This window comes from Pan paniscus, chromosome 13 (assembly GCF_029289425.2).
Source record: "Pan paniscus chromosome 13, NHGRI_mPanPan1-v2.0_pri, whole genome shotgun sequence".
NCBI classification, from domain to species: Eukaryota; Metazoa; Chordata; class Mammalia; order Primates; family Hominidae; genus Pan; species Pan paniscus.
This window is the reverse complement of record NC_073262.2, coordinates 56,532,997-56,550,197: the sequence shown is the minus strand read 5'-3', so window position 1 is coordinate 56,550,197 and position 17,201 is coordinate 56,532,997. Positions and strand designations below refer to the sequence as shown.

The 17,201-nt window shown below is 38.8% G+C and overlaps 1 protein-coding gene across 8 annotated transcripts in view; it reads right to left on the bottom strand.

Moving 5' to 3' along the window:
- GALNT13 (polypeptide N-acetylgalactosaminyltransferase 13) overlaps positions 1-17,201 on the bottom strand; it is a 1,108,472-nt gene that overhangs the window by 571,832 nt on the left and 519,439 nt on the right. For 2 of the 8 annotated variants that reach the window (XM_055108596.2, XM_055108591.2), the window contains exon 1: positions 6,839-7,254. The exons of 2 other annotated variants lie outside the window; for them this stretch is intronic. The gene's annotated coding sequence lies outside the window, so the exon portion shown is untranslated. Of the gene's footprint in view, positions 1-6,838; positions 7,256-17,201 lie in introns of those variants that run through there. 4 more of the 8 variants (XM_055108595.2, XM_055108592.2, XM_055108594.2 and 1 more) reach the window with 4 other exon arrangements.

The following is a 17,201-nucleotide window of genomic DNA, read 5'->3' as shown; positions in this document are numbered from 1 at the left end:
AATGTCACTGCACCTCAGAATCACAAAGGAAAATGTGCATAAAGGTAGATTCTGTGGATCCATCCCAGTTAAATGAGACTCTGTATCAGTGGGACCTGAACACCTGTAACTAAAATGAATAAATAAACTCAAGGTAATTTGGATTTACAACCTGCTTTGGTAGAAATGAAACTAATGTCTTAGGTCAATTTAGCCACATTTCACACACTCCACCAGTATTCTTTTCCTCTTTGATGGCCCAAATAGACACTATCTAAAGCAATCTGGGATGTAAAACCAACCACCAGTTTTACAAGAGCACTAAGCAAACCTGCTTCACTTTCGCCAAGGCAAAGAAGTAAAAATGGAGCAAACTGACCCGTACAAGTTGGGATGCGTTTTTTGGAGGGAAGATGGAGAAATTAGTTGTGACAAGCTCTTTTTGTCATTGCCCAATATTCATTTCCAATCCCAGGACACAGAGTGGCACCATCTTAGTGTCAGTAAATGGCAGTTAACTACCAAGAAGGAACAAGTCATCCCTAATCTTCCAATCATTTCAACAAACATTAACACAGTAAACTAAGGCTAAAGCAAGTGCTAGCATCTTTCCTAGGTCCAAATTTTATTTGAAACTAGGAAGAGAATGGAATAAGCTATAAGCATTATGTCATCAAGTCATGAATATGATGACCATGCCGGCCAGAGCTGTGTGGGTGCATAGAGTAGGCAGCATATCACAGTGGTTCAGAGTAAGATGGGCATCCAAGCACAATCTACGGGAAATTTTTTGTGATGAAATTTTCATCAGTCTTGGGTGAAATTAGGAAAATGAGTACAATGTGGAAAAATGTACAGGGAGCTTAATTTATTCTCTTTAAATAACTATTATTTATTTTGAGATTCAGTTCTTCCATGTTATTTGGTGTTAAAATATCCACTTTTATAAAATTGTGATGATAGAAGTAGACTTTTTCAATCATTCTTACTGTACAAAAGAAAATAATCACATAAAGTTTACCACTTGATTTTTTTAAATTATCAGTCAGTGAAAATGTCAGACTGAGAACTATTAGATTATTGGCTTCAAGGCAGAATAAACTGGTGTCATCCTTGACACTCACACATATTAGCTGTGTGATTCTGAGAAGGTGAGGCCTCATTTATACAATGGCAACAGTAACATACTATTACTCATATTGTTGTTATAAAGATAAAACATGTTAAGACCTGCCAGATGTTTACTTACCACAGTACAAATACAAAGTAAACAGCCAACGAATTTTAGCCACTTTATCAATTTATAACCCAATACACCATCTTACCTTCTTCATAAATAAGCTGGAATGGATACACCTTTACATATATTTTATTCCATTTTTCTTTCTTTAAACTAATGGTTGTATTTCATTGGGGTTTTGATAGTCATATAAATCTCACCCTCTCTATCTGAAACTAATTATATAATAATAATCTCAAGAGGAAATTAAGTCAGTTATTATGCTTCTAAGCTACATAATCCTCCTCATATGTCAGAATCCACTTTATTAACAAAAAAGAGGTGCTTTGCTTGTAATATCAAGGCAATTAATATAAGACAAGAGACTAAGTTGACATTTACTACTATCTTCAAGATGTTATTTGGATGATTTTTGATTGTGCTATGCTTTTAAATTCTTTCTGTTTACAGTGGCTACTCACCACGTGCATTATGTTCACCAATGTGTCAACAAGCAGATTAATCACACTCTTCCTAAAATGTTGTATAAGAGCTTAAATAAGATTTAAGTGACAATTCAATGTAGTGGAATATATGAAACAGAGTCCCAATTAATTCCTCTTCATGTTAAAACCTTAACATGATATATCTTGGACAGCCCCCATCTATCTTAACAATCAGCATATCTTTAAAAAATATGCAAGAAATCTAAGTATTTATTATGGACATTGTATTTAATTTTCTCACATAGTCTACAAGATGATAACAAATATGTTCATATCTACGGTAATAATAGTCATTCTTCTCCCTACATCCCTCTCAAACTATCTTGAGAGGATTAACCATTAACCTGGAACAATTTTTAATAACTGATATTTTGAATTGTGTTTGAGTTCATTTCTGAAGGGTAGGTAATTATGGTAGTGTAGACATTAAGAGAGAGCCTGACAGTTCATGAGGACTCTAATTACGTGGACATTGAATGAAGTTGAGCCCTTAAAGGAAAAGCATGTCTCCCAACTTTAACTTACAATTTAAACTTTAGATCCCATCAATCTCTGTAGTGATAACTTTTAAAAATTAAGAATTTCATTTAAATGTATAAGTCTAAAGACATACTAAAAACAGCTTGAAAAGCTCATAGCTATAAATGAATTTAGGGACATGAGAGCACACAGTAATCGGAATCACACAGATGTCTTTAGCCACCTGTAATCATTTCTTGGTAATCAAGCTAACACCAATTAAATGTATTATAATAGATATACTACACTGAAAACACAGACACAGGTCTAAATATGAAATCAAGAAGAAACAAATATCAAGTGATTAAAGTCTGTTTGGTTTACACTGCTCCTCCCAAAAACTAGATATAATTGTTTATAATGCCCCAAACGGATGACTATTACTGAATTAAATGTATTCGTTTTCATAAATTTCCTTGAAAAGCTAAATTTCACAATGAAAAACCAGACTTTTCAAACACAGGTATGTATATATTTGAATGGCAGAAGTCCTTCAACAATGTGCCTTGATAGAAATTGTAAACAGAAGTCTAATCTGATAAAAGAATAAATGGTTTATCAAAGCAGACAGTGCCAGATCTTTAAATGTGATTTACGTTTTCAAACATATGCTTAGCCACTGTGTGTGTATATGTATGTGTGTGTGTGTGTGTGTGTGTGTAGTGTGGGGGGGTTGCTGTTAGAAATGTCATTAAATAGGTTGTCAGAATATGAGTATATATATGTAGGACTTGATTTGATGTTTCACATGTGTTTATTTTGATGACAAGAGCAGAGGGAAGGATTTAGAACCAAAGCCCAGTTTAAATCCTTTGATAATTAGGCATATGGTCATTCAGACTTCAAAGCAGTGATCCTGTTAGATCTCATTAGATTTAAGATGTCTACATGTTCCTTCTGACAGGGACACAAATACAAGAAGGTGATGTACTAAGAGTCGCTGTCAAGAATGTGTTGTTTGTTGCAAGAGGTTTCTCTTTAAAATATCATGTCTAATAAGGCAAATTAGTTAAAGGTCATAACTATATGAAGTGTCCATTTTTAAAAGGACAATCAATACGTAACAGAGATATGTAGCATTATAATTTATTTTCAACAGTAAGACTTAATTCTAGTCATACTTTATTCTCAAGCATTTTCTCGACTGTTATTATTCAGAAACACCAGGATTCTCTTCATCTGCCCATTCATAAAGAATAAAAATACCCATTTGTTACTGTTACTTCTTATCTCACCCCTTTCCTAAGATCCCAAAGTTTTTATAAGCTGTACAAGCTCTATTACATGAAAATGTTCCTGTTACGACTACTATTTCTAGAAATCAACTTGGCATGATAACAACATAGTTCACTCTGACATAACTGTTTCAACTGAAATGACTGCCCAGTAAGTTAAAAAGTTAGATGCATAAGTTAAACCTGTAAAACAAATAGAAGGTCTCTCAAACAATATCAGATTTTCCACCTTCATTATGTCTTTGCTATTTTTAAATATAAAAATTGGGTAGAGTATCAAGTGATTTATAAATAATATTTTTAAAGAAAAATTGCTTTGAACATGCTCCTGCACCATACTCATGGTAAATTAGCAACTATTTTAAGAGGTGACTAGCATATCATCAAGAAAGTAGTATTGCTGCCCATGGATTTCTATTATTACTTTGAATTAGGAGGCATTATGTTTCCAGGTACTTTAGGAAATTCTCACATTCATGCAGTATCACACATCTCATATATATATATGAAGCAGTAGGGGAATCCATAAATTATTTAGGGTAAGTGATCCAGCTTACAGATCAATATATAGCCCCCAAGTATTTTAAGCTGATATATCTGTTCTTTATATTAAAAGAGAGAACTTTTCACTTGTTAGAAACCACATGAAAGTATTCACCCAAAAATGATGCCATGTCCCAACTTACTTTCAGGTAAGGAGATTGAGAGATGCCACATTTCAGGGCCCCTCTAAACTCATTTCTTCAATTCTGCAATGACCGTGTTAAAGAACACCAGCCAAGTTGTAGACTTGCAAAAAGGGGCAAATTCAAGCAATAACATGAACTACAAAGAAGCAGAAGACTCCTGTTTCAATATCCCTTCTACTACAAGCAATAACATGAACTACAAAGAAGCAGAAGACTCCTGTTTCAATATCCCTTCTACTAGTTCTCAATTACCATTCATAAAAAATCTAAATGAAACCTCCCAAAAAAGGAGTGGGGAGGTGGAATTTAGCTGCAGGCTCCTTAGCATAGCTCGTAACTTGGAAGCCTATGATCCGCTGCATGCTAATCAATCAACCAACAAGTTTTATTAAGCACTTACTAGTTTCCCCACACTGTCCTAGGGACTACATATCTGAGACAGCCTCCATTCTCACATTCCCACTCACGACTTTCCGAACTGGAATTAATCTATACCAGCAGCACCCTATAATTCCTTTGGAAAAGCTTTGTATTCTTCCTCTCCAAAGCGGATCCGAGACACAGTGCCCCTACTTAAGCAAGTACCTTAAGCCCTGGAATGGGATAAGCATCACAGAAATGGTGAAATAAAAGCATTTATTTAAACAAGCAGAAGCAGCCAGGAAAATTCTCCATGGAATTGAAGGTGGATAGGGGCTAAAGGAGCGATGTGAAATCCTGGTTTATGGCAAACAGTGCAGAGAAATGCATCTTTTTAATGTTCAAAGTCTGCCTTAGGCTACGCAAATTCTCCAGATCTATCCAATTCCTAAATCAAACGAACAGGGTTTCAATATGAAGGTTCTTATTCTGCAGGAGACGTGGGGAAAGAAAAAAAAAAAACAGAGATTGCGGGAGGGGGGTGCGGGGGGAAAGAAAGTTTAGTAATGTAATGCAAAAGTCATTCATTGAGGAAAAGGAAAGGATGCGTGTAATACAAGGAGAATTATCCCGGAAGGTGAGAGGTCCAAAAGTAAATAACCAATAGGTTGACCTTACTTTTCAATATTCTCGAACCAGCAGGTTTCTTTAACACTAGAGGGCATGAACGCAAACGAGACAGAGAGAGAGAGACAGGGAGACAGCGAGAGAGAGACACACAGAAAAAGAGAGAGAGAGAAAGAGAGAGAGACGGACTGAGACTCTGAGGAAAGGCAGCTTTCACATAAAGCTGAAAATATTCAAGGATACCAGAAATTTCAAGGGGGCTTTGGCAGCCAAGTGCCTTTAGCCTTGCGAATAAAACCTCTATGTTGTTATGTTGTTTCAGGAAAGGCTGACCACGATCTCTCCAAGGAAATCGCTTTCCTAAGCAATGAATGCATGGTAGTTTAAGGCAGGAATACCTCAGTCCCCAAAGCTCCTCTCCTCTGCTAGCAACACCTTTGCCTGAAGAAAGCTCCCACCCTTTCGAGGTTAGTTTCCCTGAACCCCAAAGCGTCTATGTTTGCCTGCCCACTGTCCGTTCTTCTGCAGCTGGCTATAAAGGTTGGGGAGGCCGACTCTCCTCCTGGAAATTCAACTAACCATAGTCAAAGAATCGGGTATGCGGGAGGGGCTTGCGCAGCTTTCGCTGTCCAGAGTAGCAGCCTCAGTGCGCTCAGGTTCGCAGCAGCGCAGCGCCCTCGGACCCGGCAAGGGGAGCCTGCCGCGGTGCCCTCCACTCTAACCCCTTGCGCCCCTCCTTCAGGTCCACGACAGCCTGGACAAGGGCAGGCTGTCTCCTCCGCGTCCCCACTGACACCGCAGGAAAACCTCTGCACCTGGAGATACCCATTAGATGCGCCAGGGCTTGCTCCCCTAACCAAGGCGCTTCGGGATCACGGGGCTGGTGTTCGGGATCGCGGGGCTGGTGTTCGGGAAGACGGGGCAGGGAGATGACAGAGGGAGACAGAGATAAGCTGCGAGAAGCAGACACAGAAAGAGAACAAATGTTGCAAAACGGAGAGACAAGAGGAAAGACAGATTAACAGGGACACAGACATCCCAAGAAAGAAAGAGGGAAACAGAATAAGAGAAAAAAACAGATACATGGCCGGAGAGTGTGGACTGAGGGGACCAAGGCTCAGAAAGAGAAACAGAGGCAGAGACACACAGGGCGAGAATGAGAGGCAAGAGGACTCTGAAAAAGCGAGGCAAAGGGGGCACGATACGAAGGCAACCGTCGAGGATGACACCCAAGACCCAGGGAGCGCCTGGTGTCGGGTCGAGTAGAAATGCCCGCAACGCAGCCGGGGCTGCCTGCAGCTGGTGCGAGAAAGTTGTCTGGGCTTGGAGGCCGAGCCACCCCCGCGGAGGAACGTCACCAGAACGCAGAGGGGGCCAGAGCCGCCCCCCCCCCCCACAACTCAGCGGGGTAGCCAGAAAAGCAGAGCAGAAGGTGGGCGGCGGCAGAAAGTTCCGCGCCACGCGGTCCTCCCGCAATACCTGCAGCCCCGCAGGCGAGCGCACTCGGAGCTCCCGGGAGGGCGCCTCGCCAGGTCCGCCCGCGCCCCTGCCTTTGCCCTGGGACCGGCCCGGGGCGCTCGGCTCCGCGCCCTGGCACTCGCCGCGGGACTTTGCGGCACCTAGCCCGGGCACTCCAGCAGCCCAGAGGGAGCTCGTCCCGGACAATCAAGAGGAAAAGAGGGGAAGCGAGAAAGAGACGGAGACCTGCTATTCTGGCCAACGATCCCGCGAAGAGGGAACGGCGGTCCAAACACGGGATTCAGCCTCAGATCAAGCCCAGCAGGCGCCGGCCGGCCGCGCCGAGTGCGGGGCTCGCCGAGTCCGCGCTCACCTGGAACCCGCGCCGGCCCGCGAGCGCCGCGCGCAGCCCCGGCTCCCGCCCGCGCCTCTCTCTTCACACTTGCCCGCGAGCACAGGGAGCCGGCTCCAGCCTCGGCCAGCCCCAGAGAGGGGCCTTCATAGCGCAGCGGCGGGCTGAAGGGCTCCTCGAGCGCGGCCAGAGCGGACGCCGAGGCCGAGGAGGCGCCCAGAGCGAGCGAGGGCTGCTAGGACGTTGTCACCTCAGCAGAGCCGCCGCCGCCTGGTCACTTCGCCCCGGCCCCCGCCCCCCTCCCACCCCAGCCCGCCGCCTCCCGGTCCCTCCTCCTCGCGTGGTCCCTCCTCCTCTCGTAGCCCCAGCCTGGAGGCCTCTCACTGGGCTAGTATCATTTACGTAACCAGCACCCCCAGCCCTCCTCCCTCCCTGCTCCCGCTCCTCCCCGGGCTGGGGCGGTGCGCACCCAGCGCGCTCCAGCTGCTTCTGGAGCTGGCGCTTCTGCGATGTGCACAAGTCCCGCGATACTTGGCAGGCACGGCCCCCAAGAGCAACCCTGGGGTCAGCTCCTCTCGCCGGAGGGCTCCTCGCGACCCCTGGCCGCTTTGGGGCCCCACAACGCCAAAGCCGGCCTGCGTGCACCGCGTTCGCCCAATGCACCAGGGAGCCTCTTAGAGGGGAGCTGGAGGATCAGAGACTGCCCTCGGGGAAAGCGCAGGCAACCCCACCCTTGCCGTCGGCTCTCCAGCCGAGAGATGCTGCGGGGTACTTGACGCTTCGGCAGAAAGGACGGAGGTGGGCCTCTTGTTGGTTACAGTATCTACACCCTGGCAGGATCCTAGTGTTCTGGTTGGCGGTGACTACTGCCACCGAACGCACTGTAAGAGTACTGGAAACACAGAGCGCTTCCTTGTGGCTCTCAAATTTTTATGAAGAGGTAAAGAAAAAAGTGGGGCTTTGAATTCCTTTCTCAGGCAAGTAGGTATGATATTAAACACACACCCACTCCGAAGTACCTGGACGTATGAATGTCTAAGTTAATGTGTAGTACCAGTACCCCCATGGTACTGAGTTTAAATACATGTAAAGATTTTAGAACAGTGCCTGGCACAAGGCAGAAACCTAAGACGCAGACATTATTAGCATCTGAAAGACTTGGGACCTGTCCCCCACTGCCATGGGAGAGGAACTTTTCTAGGAAATTGGGATTGCCGAGTTCAAGTGCCTGCTTGGCAATTTATTCACTGTGGCTCTTGGCTAGTTTTGGCCCTTCGGGTGTCAGTTGTCTTGTTTGTAATAAGGGCTGACAGGGTTCCTTGCTTCTCACAGTGTCACTTCACACATCTTATAGGATGTTTTTGGCAGAATTGGGGGAGAATATAACGACTACATAAAAATATTAAACAGCCACGTTTGACAAACATATGATACTATTAATCATAATCTAGTATGTCAATGCCATTCTTGATTATACCCATGAAAGGCAATTTCCAGAGATATTATCTTTATATCTTTTCGTGAGTCAAGTATCATTTAAATTTCTATGTTAATAACTGTATTAATGTCTCCTCCTACATTGTCCATCCTGCCCTACCGTCAATTATGGAGCATTTACCAGAGATGCTTCTGTGCATGTGTGAGTACACAGGGTCCCACTCATAACACTCTGGAATGTCTCTCTACTGCTCCCTCTAGTGAATTCCAGTCCTAACATCAGGTCACTCACCTCTACATGGCATACTGAGAAAAACTGTGGACCAGGTAAAAGATTGGGGTTCTGATGCTGATACAGCTACTTACTAGTCCTATGTTTTTCAAAGACAAATAAGCCCCCATTCTTACATGTTTCATCTCTTAAAAAAAGGCGCAATTCCATTTTGCAGTCTTTGTGATAATATTTAACTTAGGCAGAATCATAAACTTGGTAAAAGTTATTTGGGTAATTGGATATTTACATAGTCCCAAAGTATCACCCTAGAAAGTATTGGCTTTTGGTGCATAACACACCATTCCAAAACTTCTTAGCCCCAACCAATAAACATCTGTAATTTCTCAAAGCTCTGTGGGTTGTCAGGTTGGTTTCTGCCCTGGCTAGCTCAGTTTGGTTTAGAGATCTAGGATGGCTTCACTCACTTGTCTGGTGTGGCATACTTATTAGTCTTGAGGGTGTGGGACTCAGCTGCAATGTTTTGTCTTTTGTTTAATCTAGTCCATCATCCTTCAATAGGCTAGCAGTAGTCGTAGTTGCAGGGCTCCAAAAAGCAACAAGGGAGTGCAAGCTCCAATGTGGAGCACTCTGAGATTCTGTGGATGTACATTTGCTGGTGTCTCATTAGCCAAGGAAGTTACATGGCCCAAACATAGATAATATAGTCCATGTCTTGATGGGAGAAACTATAATGCCATATTTCAAGGAGAATGCATACACAAAAATAACTTGAGGCTGTTTTTATAATATACTATAGATCCTTAATTACAAACGAATAATAAATTACATGTAGTGGATAAATCTGGTAAACATCACCTTAACCAACTGACCAAGGTTAAAGTCACCAATAATGGGACCAAGTGATATCATGAGCCTCATGATATGATGCACTGAGAAGTACATAACATTATTGATTTAGGATTCCAGATTAAAAAATGCATAATTGAATGCAATCATGAGAAAGCAAAGAAAGCCTTAAATTAAGGAAAATTCTACACAATATCTTGCCTATACTTTTCAAAAATGTCACTGTGATGAAAGTCAAAGAAAAGCTGAGGAAATATTCCAGACTAATGGAGATTTAAAAACCATGACTACTAAATGCAATGTGTAATCCAGAATTGGATAGCAAACTGGGAATAATATCTATTAATATAAAGAGCATTACTGAGACAATCTAATTCAAAATATTAATAAAAACTATAATATCTAAACTGTATGACATTTATAATCAAATTAGTTTTATATCAATATTAAGCATCCTAATTTAATTGTATTGTGATCATATATAAGAAAGCCCTTGATCTTTAAAAAATATAATAAAATATTTTGCAGTAAAAAGAACATAGAGGTTGTAAGGTCCAGAAATACCTATAGAGAGAATGATGATGCAAATGTGGCAACCTTTTATAACACCATTGGTAAATTTTGGTGAAGGGTATATGTTAATTCTTTGTAGTAATTTTGCAATATTTCTTGAAGTTTAAATACTTTTTTAAAAATCAGGTAGTTATCATTATTTACCTCATAAGAATAATAACCACAATAATTTATCTGAATGAGTGTTGAAAGTTATTAAAAAGTCATATTTTTTCAAACAGAAAGTTACGCATTTATCTTTAATCAAAGTGGAGCTATTGCAAGTATTTGCTTAGATAAATGGTAAGACCAATACTGTACAATTCTTGGCTATAAGGCCAATACAATGGCTACCAGGCCAACAATGTCTATTGGCCAATATAAGGCCAAATGTGTAGGGACTTAGCTACAGAGTATACTAAAGACAGGGATATGAGTTTAGCAGCTACAATTGTTCATTATGTGATTAACCAAGGCCCTCATTCTAAAGGGAAATAAAGGGTGAGATAGTTATGTCTTGCTGAAATTAAATTACCAGGTTTTGACAAATTATTAGGAATGATGGATAAAGGAAAATATATAACTTTAAGAGATTAAGATTGGATGAGTAGGATGATGGAGATGCCATTATTAAGGGACACTGAAAGCAATAACTTTATTTTCTAAAATGAAATCTAATAATATTTTCTTCTAATTATAACATTTAAGTGGCTTCTCATTGATTTTAAGAAATTGTCTAAAATCTCTAACATGCCCTATAAGAACCTTTGTACTCTGGGGCTCCGCTTACCTCCTTTGTACTTACAATGAGCTAAGCACTGCAGTAGGTTTTCAAGACAAAGAGGAAAGTAAAGACAGCCTGCACAAAACTTAGGGTTCAGTCATACATCCTGTAAATATACATTGAGCACTTACAGAATGACAGTTATTTACTAGGAACTGGGAATACAGCAGTGAGCTAAGGCTAATGCTCACTGCTATATTCCCAGTGCCTACCAGTGAGAAGAAGAAAATGCCTAGCACTGTCTAGCAGTGAGAAAAAAGATATAGATCCTGCCTTCATGAATACTACATTTTGCTGAGGTATGTCCTAACCCAAAGGTCTGCAACCCCGAACCACAGACCTATGGCAGTCCATGGCCTGTTAGGAACTGGGCCACACAGAAGGAGGTGAGGGATGGGTGAGCCAGTGAAGCTTCATCTGTATTTATAGCCACTCCTCATTGCTCACATTACTGCCTGAGCTCCACCTCCTGTAAGATCAGCAGCAGCATTAGATTCTCTTAGGAGTGTGAACCCTATTGTGAACTGCACATGTGAGGGATCTAGGTTGTGTTCCTTATGAGAATCTAATGCCTGATGATCTGTCACTATCTCCCATCACCCCCAGATGGGACCATCTAGTTGCAGGAAAACAAGCCGAGGGCTCCCACTAATTCTACATTATGGTGAGTTAGATAATTATTTCATAATATATTTCTATGTAATAATAATAGAAATAAAGTACACAATAAACGTCATGTGCTTAAATCATCCTGAAACCATCCCCTCTCCCAGTCTGTGGACAAATTGTCTTCCACAAAACTGGTCCTCGGGGCCAAAAAGGTTGGGGAGTGCTATCCTAACCAAATAAATAAGTAGGTGTGTATTTACGTCAGGTGATAATAAATTCTAGAAGAAAATTGAAATAGGCTAAGAGTTGAGCTTTTCAACTCATGCACCACAAATAGTTTATAGATATGCCATAACATATCAATCACTACACCCATCAGAAGTAGCCAAGTAGTGTAGCCTCAAGTTGCTAGGGCCCGTAATTAGATAGCCTGGATCATAAGAAACTTGATAAGGGCTTCTTGAAGAATGGCCTGCATGTGCAGTTCAAAGTATAGCCCATTGTGGGTGGGAAAGCAAGGAGGTTGAGCAGAAACTGCTAGTGGGTATAGCTTCAGCTAATAACACAAAGATTTAGCAACATAAAGATTAAGTAATTCTATTTCATATATAGTTGATTTGTTATTTTAGTGGTAACTATGTCAGCTGCAGGTTGACTGTTCTTATAATGCACGGGCATTCTTCATATTCAAGCTTTATCATTATGTTGAATAGATTTGATAAAATCCATGGATAGCCACAAAAAATTTGAATCAATTAATGAAAGAAAAGTAGAGATGATATATTTTAAATAAGATTTTAACTGATGTAAATATTTGGTCATAGAAGCAAATGTTTACAATCTTTCTCACCTATACTTGTGCAAACAAATTTTCTCATCATTTATGATGATAAACCTATTATACAATCATTTAAAATGTCACAATCAGTAAATAATATAGCTACTTCAAGCATAAAATCTTTTGTTAAAATGTTGACTTTATGAAAGCAATATCTCATTAAAAGTTTTAAAGTTTTATTTGTTTTATTTGGAAGTCTTATGATTCAATATATCTTCTTATTACTATAGGTTTTGTAACAATAATTTCATAACATGAAGAAAGTATAATTAGTTTTAAACTAAGCTTTAGACTAATACACTCAAATTTGCTCTAGTTTATCTTATGATCCATAAAGCCTTATATCATCTGTCATTTGCACCAAACACAGTGGCAAATTTACATTTTTCTATGACGGTGATTTGTATATATTTTCTCCACTATACAGTAGGATATATGAGAGCAAAAAAAAATAGATTTATTTGTTTGTATAGGGAGGTGGTTGTTGTAACTTTATTCAAAGCACAGTGCCTTTCGTACAGTAAATTCCTGTTGAATGGATAAATAAATCCAACCATTTATTGATGAACAGTTAAATCTTTCCTTTAAGACTTTCTGTTTTTGATCTTTCCTTCCCCCCATCAGACCTTTTCTCTCCATGTTTTGAGTTCTTGATTGGGCAGTAATCACTCCTGTCAAAGAATTAGGAAAAAACAACTAATTTTCAGCCCACAATGATATTTCAATACCACGGAGAGCAACAAATCACTGCCAACAAAATTTGTGGTAATGCCAGCCTGACTATGTATCCTATTTAGCATTCATTGACAGAGAAAAGTAACTAAATAGAAAGTAGGACAATATGGAAAAGACTTATTATACTACTGTCCAGAATTCATAAACAGAGATAAGTAACTAGGCAGAAATCAGGACAATGTGGAAAAGTATTGGCATTCAGTTATGGCAATGTGGATTTGCTGCTTTGTAACTTCCGTGTACTTCTGCAAATCAAAAGGCAGATATGAAGTAAAATGTTAAGTGCCATCAGGAATCAATGTAAGAAGCAATTACACATACACAATCTCTCAAGATTTTTTCACTTACATATACCATATGGTCATACCTCTTTTTGAGTGTGAATCCTAGGAAGGTAGAGACTGTATCATTGCTTCACGGGACTGAGTACAATATCTGGCACATAGTACATGGTTATTATTTCGTTAAATATATATATTAAATTGCATAATTATGTCAAGCATGTTTCGATTGCTTATTAAAGCTTATGAATAATTCATTAGAATGGCAAAACTGTTTTCATGTTTAAGTATCTAATACTTCACTATTTAAATTTTAAACATGAATGTTTATCAAAAATAGCTCAATAGATAATACATTTTATTGGTTTTCACTTGGACTTTATTTTAAAGCTGTACTTAAAATATCTCCCTCTTATATGCAGCATTTTCTAGTGTGTCTTAATTAGTTGTTTGAGGCTTTACTCATAATTCCAGCATACTAACTATAACAATTATGTCTTTTATCCAACATATAGGTTATATCTGACTCACTCTAACTTCCTAAGACAATAATTTTACATTTGTGCATTGATGACTTATAGAGTTAGAGTGAGTCAGATATGGGGAACAAAGAAAAGTATGAAAGCCTCTTTTTAAATTTAAATATTTAAAAGGATTCCAAGAATCATATTGGATTTTCATCATAAGGCTTATTTTGCTTCACCTATCTCATTCAAAGTAATTATTTATACGTAACATAATGTACTAAACAAAACTTAAGTGTACCAGACAAGAAAATTTTAAGTAGACAAACTAATACATTATTCAATTTTAACAGAGAAGAAGTAGAAGGTATTAAGTGGAGTGTCACAAATTTTGGTCCTGCATCCCATCTAAATATCTGGTTACGATATGGATAAAATTCACCTATGTGGCCAAATTGATGTGAAGAGGCAATTTTCTCAACATTAAATGAAAAAAGAATGACTCATCCAGTAGGAAAAGTTGACTACCATTAACTATGAAGAATTTTGTGAAACTTAGCTAACTAAATAAAGGGATATTCTTTATTTTAAAATATTAGAAGTTCATATTACAGTACAGATTAAATATAAGCATATAACATATTAGAATTTTTCATTAGCCTAGAATGCATAACAGTCCATTAATTCAGATGTATGTAGTAATTATCTTACATATATGAAAAGGAACCATACAAATATATATATGCTATAAAATACATCATATGTATATTTCTTTGGAAAATATAAAGCGTTTTACAAATGTAAGGTATAGTAAAATAAGAATAGTATTAAAATTTAACACATAAAAAAGGAAAAATTGTAAAATATTTAAATGAGATGCCTAATTTATGAGTGTTAGGAAAGAAATATTAGGGTGGAATATGTAACACTATTTTGAAGTACTATTGCCTTGAAATAGTCATCAGTATAATCCAAAAGCAATGAAATCTATTAGCCATAAACAACATAGTATTATTCTCTCCATGAAGAATTCCATAAACATGAGAATTCACCCTTCACAATTTATAGTATAGGATATTAAGAGTCACTCAAATTTATAAAGAAATAGAATTGAAAACATTTAAGTGTATTTTTGCTCCAAGATATATGAAACAGTTCTGCAAGATTTTTTTCCAGGTCTTTAGTTATATCAACTTGACTGACACCTTTGTGCTGCTTCTCTGAACAAAAGGTTATTATATAAGCATGTGTGTACGTGTGTGTGAATCTTTAAATTGTAGTACAATTTATTTTTAAGAAGCAAATACCCAGAGCTATCTTTCTAAGTGTGTAATTGCTATAAGATTATTGAATTTGAAAAGTTCACTTTTATAGCCACCTCTCATAAAACATACAATAGGACTAAATATGTCATGTGACACATACGTTGTTATATTATCTTTTGGGATTAGAGTGGTTAAAAGTAAAAACTGAAAATAGTACTTCCTCCCCACCAGTCTGCAAACCATGTGAGCCACCATTTGCTAGATTTTAAAAATTGATATAAGACCTAGTGTCATGGCCTCTAGGCATCCATTAAAGAAAGGAGGCTGGGCACGATGTCTCATGCCTGTAATCCCAGTGCTTTGGGATGCTGAGGCGGACAGATCACCACCTGAGGTCTGGAGTTCATGACCAGCCTGGCCAACATGGTGAAACCCTCTACTAAACATCTCTACTAAAATCACAAAAATTAGCTGGGCATGGTGGCAGGCACCTGTAATCCCAGCTACTCAGGAGGCTGAGGCAGGAGAATCGCTTGAATCTAGGAGGCAGAGGTTGCGGTGAGCCAGGATCTTATGATTGCACTCCAGCCTGGGCAAAAACAGCGAAACTCCTTATCAAAAAAAAAAAAAAAAGAAAGAAAGAAAGAAAGAAAGAAAAAGAAAAAAGAAAAAATCAGCTTTTAAAAAGCAGAACTTCTACTTTTATTTTCATCATAAACCATAGAAAATAGTAAATGAACAATTATTCTCATTTTCATTCACCAGTCTACACAAAGTTGTCATTTTATTTGTCTAAATACCACATTCCTTCTCAGGCCAAGGGTCCACAAACTAACTGTAGACTTTAAAACAGACATGGAATAAATATCCAATTCTGCCATTTCACAGCTATATGATATTGGGTATGTACCCTCTGAGAAGTAGTTATTTTGTTGGTAAAATAAGTATACACTACATATAATAATAGATATTTTGAGAATTAAATAATGCAGTATATGGAGGTTCCCTAGTATATTACCTTGCTTAGACTAGGAACTCAGTAAATGGTAGCTATGTCTAAGTCCTTGCATTTTTAAAAGGCACTGCTGTCATTTCCAAAATATAAAAGAGGCTTAAGTTGGATCCAGAAAGGTTTCATGCTCCTTGCTGTGGGGAAAATTTAGGAATAGCAGTCCAGGTGATCAGAACTCTTTAGATACATATCACTGCTCTCACTGCTTTCTGCCTCCTCAAATCCCTAAACTCAGTAATGATCCTAACTTAGAATCAGAATAAACATTGGTACTATGAGAGCTCCTTCTCTTGCTCCTAGACCTAATTACTATTCCTATCATTTGCATTTGTCCTCTGTGTGAGTATCATACACACGATCATGCATCAGCACACATATGCACACAGATTCCCACTTAAAGTGTAAGCCCCAGGGACTTTTGTCACGTTGGTCATAGAAATATCCCTAATAAGTGCCTCCCACTTAATGAGAGCCCGATAAATAGCATGGGTCATCATATAGTTCTATATTTTTGTCTCCTATATAACCACTTTGTAGTTAGGAAGTGAATGCTTCTCTCTATGGAGAAGACTGGCTTCCCAACAACCACCTGCTGACCCTTCCATAAGCTTTGCATATGGATAGAAGTCAACTGATTTGGTCGTAAATAGTAAAAGAAAATAGAATTCAACTGATTTGGTCCTAAATAGTAAAAGAGGATAGAAGTCAACTGATTTGTTCCTAAATAGTCAAGCAACTATATCCTCTATCCCTCGATTGTTCTGAACTTTGCTTTGCTCACTAGGGCAAGTACAAGGATGTCCTAAAGTGGCTAATATATGAAAGAGAAGGAAAAGAAGGAACAGGAATAGAAGCATGATCTGTTCGTCAGGACTCAAAGCACTTTGATAGTAACTTCAACATTTTGAAAATTCAGAATTCTTCTTTACAAAGCATTATTTTATCATAATATCTTGCCTTTTGGCAACCCAATTTCCAAAGTTTCAGAAGAAAGTACAAAATGTCTGAATAAATTCATGTATTTGAAAGTAACTTACTTTCAATAAATGAATACATGAAAGTAATTGACTTTCAAATTATCTTACTTTATTGAGAAGTGGATTATATAGGACTTCTTTATTCACCTTCAAAAAAATCTACCTTTTAGTGATTGACATTTTTGTTATTAGTACCAATGAAAAGAGGAACCAATTTTATAC